The sequence below is a fragment of the Aphis gossypii genome, chromosome X (genome assembly GCF_020184175.1).
Source record: "Aphis gossypii isolate Hap1 chromosome X, ASM2018417v2, whole genome shotgun sequence".
Classification (NCBI taxonomy): Eukaryota; Metazoa; Arthropoda; class Insecta; order Hemiptera; family Aphididae; genus Aphis; species Aphis gossypii.
Genome location: NC_065533.1, coordinates 25,858,485 through 25,867,833, shown reverse-complemented (window position 1 = coordinate 25,867,833; position 9,349 = coordinate 25,858,485).

Sequence of the window (9,349 nt, the reverse complement as noted above, 5' to 3'; positions counted from 1 at the left end):
TTCTAAATAAAAAAAATTAATTCTTATTTTCAATTTTAATTATTAACATGTTTATGACGAACTCAAATATACTATTAATCATACAATTCACACACACTAACATTGCAAATCAATATCACATAGAATATGGCCTATATCGAACCCCTTGAACATTATCTTCTTTCAACAGCCTTAGTTATGAATATCTGTGTAAATATGCCTACTTCATTAAAAATTTGTTAATTTAAGACATATTTTTCATTGTTAACAAATGAAACTATAAACATTATATTTATTTTAAATTTAGAAAAAGTATAGTATACCTCATTGCATAAAATAATGATTCTAAATAAAAAAAATTAATTCATATTTTAAATTTTAATTATTAACGTTTTTGTAAATATGACAAATTCATTAATGATTTGCTTATTTAAGACATACTAATTTATTCCTTACACATGAAACTATACACATTAGATTTATATTAAAATTTAGAAAAATATAGTATACCCCATTGCATAAAAAAATGATTCTAAATAAAAAAAATTAATTCTTATTTTTAATTTTAATTATTAGCATGTGTGTGAATATGACAAATTCATTAATGATTTGCTATTTTAAGACATACTATTTCATTCCTAACACATGAAACTATACACAATAGATTTATTTTAAAATTTAGAAAAAGTATGGTATACCTCATTCCATAAAATAATGATTCTAAACAAAAAAAATTAATTTTTAGTTTCAATTTTTAATTATTAACATGTGTGTAAATATGACAAATTCATTAATGATTTGCTTATTTCAGACATATGATTTAATTTCTAACACATTGAACTAGACAAATTAAATTCATTTTTAAATTTAGAAAAAGTATAGTATACATCATTGCATAAAATAATGATCCTTAATAAAAAAAAAAAAAAAATACTTATTTTCAATTTTTAATTATTAACGTTTTTGAAAATATGACAAATTCATTAATGATTCGCTAATTTAGGACATACTAATTCATTCCTTACACTTGAAACTATACACATTAGATTTATTTTAAAATTTAGAAAAAGTATAGTATACCTCAATGCATAAAATCTCTCTCTCTCTCTATGGTTTCAATCCGTAGATTGGTTTGCAGCCATCTTCCAGTCTTCTCTCCTGTCTGCCTTCCTTTTCATTTCCACATATGAGTTACATCCTTGGTCCTTTATTATCTGTTGAATGAATTCCAATCTTGGTCTACCCCTACGGTTATTTCCCTCTATTGTTCCTTCTATTATCGATTTCAACAATCCTTCGTGTCTTATGATATGGCCTATCCATTCATTTCGCCTTCTGACTATGTTATTCCATAGTGACTTTCCATCTGATAGTCTTTCCAGTACTTCTACATTGGTTACTCTATCCACCCAGCTTATCCTTAGCATCCTTCTATAGCACCACATTTCAAACGCCTCAAGTCTTCTTTTTTCCTCCGCTGTTATTGTCCAGGTTTCACACCCGTACAGGGCAATGCTCCATACATACGTCTTTAACATATTCTTTCTTATTTTCAGACTCATGTTTCTTGATGTAAATATATTTTTCTTTTTGTTAAAGGCTATTTTGTTGATTTGCTTATTTAAGACATACTATTTCATTCCTAACACATGAAACTATACACATTAGATCTATTTTAAAATTTAGAAAAAGTATAGTATACCTCATTTAATAAAATAATGATTCTAAATAAAAAAAAATTAATTTTTAGTTTCAATTTTTAATTATTAACATGTGTGTAAATATGACAAATTCATTAATGATTTGCTTATTTCAGACATATGATTTAATTTCTAACACATGAAACCATATACATTGGATGTATTTTAAAATTTAGAAAAAGTATGGTATACCTTATTTAATAAAATAATGGTCCTCAATAAAAAAAAAAAAATAATACTTATTTCAATTTTTAATTATTATCGTTTTATAAATATGAAAAATACATTAATGATTTGCTAATTTAAGAAATACTAATTCATTCCTTACACATGAAACTATACACATAAAATTTATTTTAAAATTTAGAAAAAGTATAGTATACCTCATTCCATAAAATAATGATTCTAAATAAAAAAAAATTAATTCATATTTTAAATTTTTAATTATTAACGTTTTTGTAAATATGACAAATTCATTAATGATTTGCTTATTTAAGACATACTAATTTATTCCTTACACATGAAACTATACACATTGATTTATATTAAAATTTAGAAAAAGTGTGGTATACCTCATTTAATAAAATAATGGTCCTCAATAAAAAAATAAAAATAATATTTATTTTAAATTTTTAATTATTAACGATTTTATAAATATGACAAATTCATTAATGATTTGATAATTTGAGACATACTATTTCATTCCTTACACATGAAACTATACACATTAGATTTATTTTAAAATTTAGAAAAAGTATGGTATACCTCATTTAATAAAATAATGGTCCTCAATAAAAAAAAAAAGTAATTCTTATTTTCAATTTTTAATTATTAATATGTTTTGAGGAACTCAAATACACTATTGATCATACAGTTAACACACTCTAACATAGCAAATCAATAAAACATCGAATATTGCCTATATCAAACCCCTTGAACACTCTCTTTTTCAATAGCCTTAGTTATGAATATCTGTGTAAATATGCCTACTTCATTAAAAATTTGCTAATCTAAGACATACTATTTCATTCCTAACACATGAAACTATACACATAAGATTTATTTTAAAATTTAGAAAAAGTATTGTATACCTCATTGCATAAAATAATGGTCCTCAATAAAAAAAAAAAAATAATACTTATTTTCAATTTTTAATTATTAACGTTTTTGTAAATATGACAAATTCATTAATGATTTGCTAATTTATAACATACTATTTCATTTTTAACACATTGAACTAGATAAATTAAATTCATTTTTAAATTTAGAAAAAGTATAGTATACCTCATTGCAAAAAATAATGATCCGTAATAAAAAAAAAAAAAATTAATTCATATTTTCAATTTTTAGTTATTAACGTTTTTGAAAATATGACAAATTCATAAATGATTTGTTAATTTAAGACATATGATTTAATTTATAACACATTGAACTAGACGAATTAAATTCATTTTAAAATTTAGAAAAATTATAGTATATCTTATTGCATAAAATAATGATTGTAAATAAAAAAAAATTAATTCTTATTTTCAATTTTTTATTATTAACATGTGTGTAAATATGACAAATTCATTAATGATTTGTTAATTTAAGACATACTATTTCATTTTTAACACATGAAACTAGATACATTGGATGTATTTTAAAATTAAGAAAAAGTATAGTATACCTCATTGCATAAAATAATGATTCTAAATAAAAAAAAATTAATTCTAATTTTCAATTTTAATTATTAATATGTTTTAAGGAACTCAAATACACTATTGATCATACAGTTAACACCCTCTAACATAGCAAATCAATAAAACATAGAACATTGCCTATATCAAACCCCTTGAACACTCTCTTTTTCATTAACCTTAGTTATGAATATCTGTGTAAATATGCCTACTTCATTAAAAATTTGTTAATTTAAGACACATTTTTTCATTCCTAACACATGAAACTATACACATTAGATTTATTTTAAAATTTAGAAAAAGTATAGTTTATCTCATTGCATAAAATAATGATTCTAAATAAAAAAAAATTAATTTTTATTTTCAATTTTTAATTATTAACGTTTTTGTAAATATGACAAATTCATTAATGATTTGTTAATTTAAGACATACTAATTCATTCCTTACACATTGAACTAGACAAATTAAATTCATTTTTAAATTTAGAAAAAGTATAGTATACGTCATTGCATAAAATAATGATCCTTAATAAAAAAAAAAAAATAATACTTATTTTCAATTTTTAATTATTAACGCTTTTGAAAATATGACAAATTCATTAATGATTCGCTAATTTAGTACATACTAATTCATTCCTTACACTTGAAACTAACAAATTAAATTCATTTTTAAATTTAGAAAAAGTATAGTTTACCTCATTGCATAAAATAATGATTCTAAATAAAACAAAATTAATTGTTATTTCAATTTTTAATTATTAACATGTGTGTAAATATGACAAATTCATTAATGATTTGCTTATTTAAGACATACTATTTCATTCCTACCACATGAAACTATACACATTAGATTTATTTTAAAATTTAGAAAAAGTATTGTATACCTCATTGCATAAAATAATGATTCTAAATAAAAAAAATTAATTCATATTTTAAATTTTTAATTATTAACGTTTTTGTAAATATGACAAATTCATTAATGATTTGCTTATTTAAGACATACTATTTCATTCCTACCACATGAAACTATACACATTAGATTATTTTAAAATTTAGAAAAAGTATGGTATACCTCATTTAATAAAATAATGGTCCTCAATAAAAAAAAGTTAATTCTTATTTTCAATTTTTAATTATTAATATGTTTTTGAGGAACTGAAATACACTATTGATCATACAGTTAACACCCTCTAACATAGCAAATCAATAAAAATAGAAGATTGCCTATATCAAACCCCTGGAACACTCTCTTTTTCATTAACCTTAGTTATGAATATCTGTGTAAATATGCCTACTTCATAAAAATTTGTTAATTTAAGACACATTTTTTCATTCCTAACACATGAAAACTATACACATTAGATTTATTTTAAAATTTAGAAAAAGTATAGTTTATCTCATTGCATAAAATAATAATTCTAAATAAAAAAAAATTAATTTTTATTTTCAATTTTTAATTATTAACGTTTTTGAAAATATGACAAATTCATTAATGATTCGCTAATTTAGTACATACTAATTCATTCCTTACACTTGAAACTATACAAATTAAATTCATTTTTAAATTTAGAAAAAGTATAGTTTACCTCATTGCATAAAATAATGATTCTAAATAAAACAAAATTAATTGTTATTTTCAATTTTTAATTATTAACATGTGTGTAAATATGACAAATTCATTAATGATTTGCTAATTTAAGACATACTATTTCATTCCTTACACATGAAACTATACACATTAGATTTATTTTAAAATTTAGAAAAAGTATAGTATACCTCATTGCATAAAATAATGATTCTAAATAAAAAAAAATTAATTCATATTTTCAATTTTTAATTATTAGCATGTGTGTAAATATGACAAATTCATTAATGATTTGCTAATTTAAAACATACTATTTCATTTTTAACACATGAAACCATATACATTGGATGTATTTTAAAATTTAGAAAAAATATAGTATACCTCATTGCATAAAATATTGATTCTAAATAAAAAAAAATTAATTCTTATTTTATATTTATTAATAATTAACGTTTTTGAAAATATGACAAATTCATTAATGATTCGCTAATTTAAGACATACTATTTCATTCCTAACACATGAAACTATACACATTAGATTTATTTTAAAATTTAGAAAAAGTATGGTATACCTCATTTAATAAAATAATGGTCCTCAATAAAAAAAAAGTTAATTCTTATTTTCAATTTTTAATTATTAATATGTTTTTGAGGAACTGAAATACACTATTGATCATACAGTTAACACACTCTAACATAGCAAATCAATAAAACATAGAAGATTGCCTATATCAAACCCCTTGAACACTCTTTTTCATTAACCTTAGTTATGAATATCTGTGTAAATATGCCTACTTCATAAAAATTTGTTAATTTAAGACACATTTTTTCATTCCTAACACATGAAACTATACACATAAGATTTATTTAAAATTTAGAAAAAGTATTGTATACCTCATTGCATAAATAATGATTCTAAATAAAAAAAAATTAATTCATATTTAAATTTTTAATTATTAACGTTTTTGTAAATATGACAAATTCATTAATGATTTGCGTATTTAAGACATACTATTTCATTCCTACCACATGAAACTATACACATTAGATTTATTTTAAAATTTAGAAAAAGTATGGTATACCTCATTTAATAAAATAATGGTCCTCAATAAAAAAAAAGTTAATTCTTATTTTCAATTTTTAATTATTAATATGTTTTTGAGGAACTGAAATACACTATTGATCATACAGTTAACACACTCTAACATAGCAAATCAATAAAACATCGAATATTGCCTATATCAAACCCCTTGAACACTCTCTTTTTCAATAGCCTTAGTTATGAATATCTGTGTAAATATGCCTACTTCATTAAAAATTTGCTAATCTAAGACATACTATTTCATTCCTAACACATGAAACTATACACATAAGATTTATTTTAAAATTTAGAAAAAGTATTGTATACCTATTGCAAAAAATATGATTCTAAATAAAAAAAAATTAATTCATATTTTCAATTTTAATTGTTAACGTTTTTGAAAATATGACAAATTCATTAATGATTCGCTAATTTAGTACATACTAATTCATTCCTTACACTTGAAACTATACACATTTATTTATTTTAAAATTAGAAAAAATATAGTATACCTCATTGCATAAAATATTGATTCTAAATAAAAAAAAATTAATTCTTATTTTATATTTATTAATAATTAACGTTTTTGTAAATATGACAAATTCATTAATGATTTGTTAATTTAAGACATACTAATTCATTCCTTACACATTGAACTAGATAAATTAAATTCATTTTTAAATTTAGAAAAAGTATAGTATAACTCATTGCATAAAATAATGATTCTAAATAAAAAAAAATTAATTCTAATTTTCAATTTTTAATTTTTAGCATGTGTGTAAATATGACAAATTCATAAATGATTTGATAATTTAAGACATATGATTTAATTTATAACACATTGAACTAGACGAATTAAATTCATTTTAAAATTTAGAAAAAGTATAGTATATCTTATTGCATAAAATAATGATTGTAAATAAAAAAAAATTAATTCTTATTTTCAATTTTTAATTATTAACGTTTTTGAAAATATGACAAATTCATTAATGATTCGCTAATTTAGGACATACTAATTCATTCCTTACACATGAAACTATCCACATTAGATTTTTTTCAAAATTTAGAATAAGTATATTATACCTCATTGCATAAAATAATGATTCTAAATAAAAAAAAATTAATACTTATTTTCAATTTTTAATTATTAATATGTTTTTGAAAATATGACAAATTCATTAATGATTCGCTAATTTAGTACATACTAATTCATTCCTTACACTTGAAACTATACAAATTAAATTCATTTTTAAATTTAGAAAAAGTATAGTTTACCTCATTGCATAAAATAATGATTCTAAATAAAACAAAATTAATTGTTATTTTCAATTTTTAATTATTAACATGTGTGTAAATATGCCTACTTCATTAAAAGTTTGCTAATCTAAGACATACTATTTCATTCCTAACACATGAAACTATACACATAAGATTTATTTTAAAATTTAGAAAAAGTATTGTATACCTCATTGCAAAAAATAATGATTCTAAATAAAAAAAAATTAATTCATATTTTCAATTTTTAATTGTTAACGTTTTTAAAAATATGACAAATTCATTAATGATTCGCTAATTTAGTACATACTAATTCATTCCTTACACTTGAAACTATACACATTTGATTTATTTTAAAATTTAGATAAAGTATAGTATACCTCATTGCATAAAATAATGGTCCTAAATAAAAAAAAATTAATTCTTATTTTCAATTTTTAATTATTAACGTTTTTGAAAATATGACAAATTCATTAATGATTCGCTAATTTAGTACATACTAATTCATTCCTTACACTTGAAACTATACAAATTAAATTCATTTTTAAATTTAGAAAAAGTATAGTATACCTCATTGCATAAAATAATGATTCTAAAAAAAAAAATTAATTCTTATTTTCAATTTTAATTTTAGCATGTGTGTAAATATGACAAACTCATTAATGATTTGCTAATTTAAGACATACTATTTCATTTCTAACACATGAAACCATATACATTGGATGTATTTTAAATTTTAGAAAAAGTATGGTATACCTTATTTAATAAAATAATGGTCCTCAATAAAAAAAAAAAAATAATACTTATTTTCAATTTTTAATTATTATCGTTTTTATAAATATGACAAATACATTAATGATTTGCTAATTTAAGAAATACTAATTCATTCCTTACACATGAAACTATACACATAAGATTTATTTTAAAATTTAGAAAAAGTATAGTATACCTCATTCCATAAAATAATGATCCTTAATAAAAAAAAAAAAATTAATTCATATTTTATATTTATTAATAATTAACGTTTTTGTAAATATGACAAATTCATTAATGATTTGTTAATTTAAGACATACTAATTCATTCCTTACACATTGAACTAGATAAATTAAATTCATTTTTAAATTTAGAAAAGTATAGTATACCTCATTGCAAAAAATAATGATCCGTAATAAAAAAAAAAAAATTAATTCATATTTTCAATTTTTAGTTATTAACGTTTTTGAAAATATGACAAATTCATAAATGATTTGATAATTTAAGACATATGATTTAATTTATAACACATTGAACTAGACGAATTAATTCATTTTAAAATTTAGAAAAAGTATAGTATATCTTATTGCATAAAATAATGATTGTAAATAAAAAAAAATTAATTCTTATTTTCAATTTTTAATTATTAATATGTTTTTGAGGAACTCAAATACACTATTGATCATACAGTTAACACCCTCTAACATAGCAAATCAATAAAACATAGAACATTGCCTATATCAAACCCCTTGAACACTCTCTTTTTCATTAACCTTAGTTATGAATATCTGTGTAAATATGCCTACTTCATTAAAAATTTGTTAATTTAAGACACATTTTTTCATTCCTAACACATGAAACTATACACATTAGATTTATTTTAAAATTTAGAAAAAGTATAGTTTATCTCATTGCATAAAATAATGATCCTTAATAAAAAAAAAAAAATAATACTTATTTTCAATTTTTAATTATTAACGTTTTTGTAAATATGACAAATTCATTAATGATTCGCTAATTTAGTACATACTAATTCATTCCTTACACTTGAAACTATACAAATTAAATTCATTTTTAAATTTAGAAAAAGTATAGTTTACCTCATTGCATAAAATAATGATTCTAAATAAAACAAAATTAATTGTTATTTTCAATTTTTAATTATTAACATGTGTGTAAATATGACAAATTCATTAATGATTTGCTAATTTAAGACATACTATTTCATTCCTTACACATGAAACTATACACATTAGATTTATTTTAAAATTTAGAAAAGTATAGTATACCTCATTG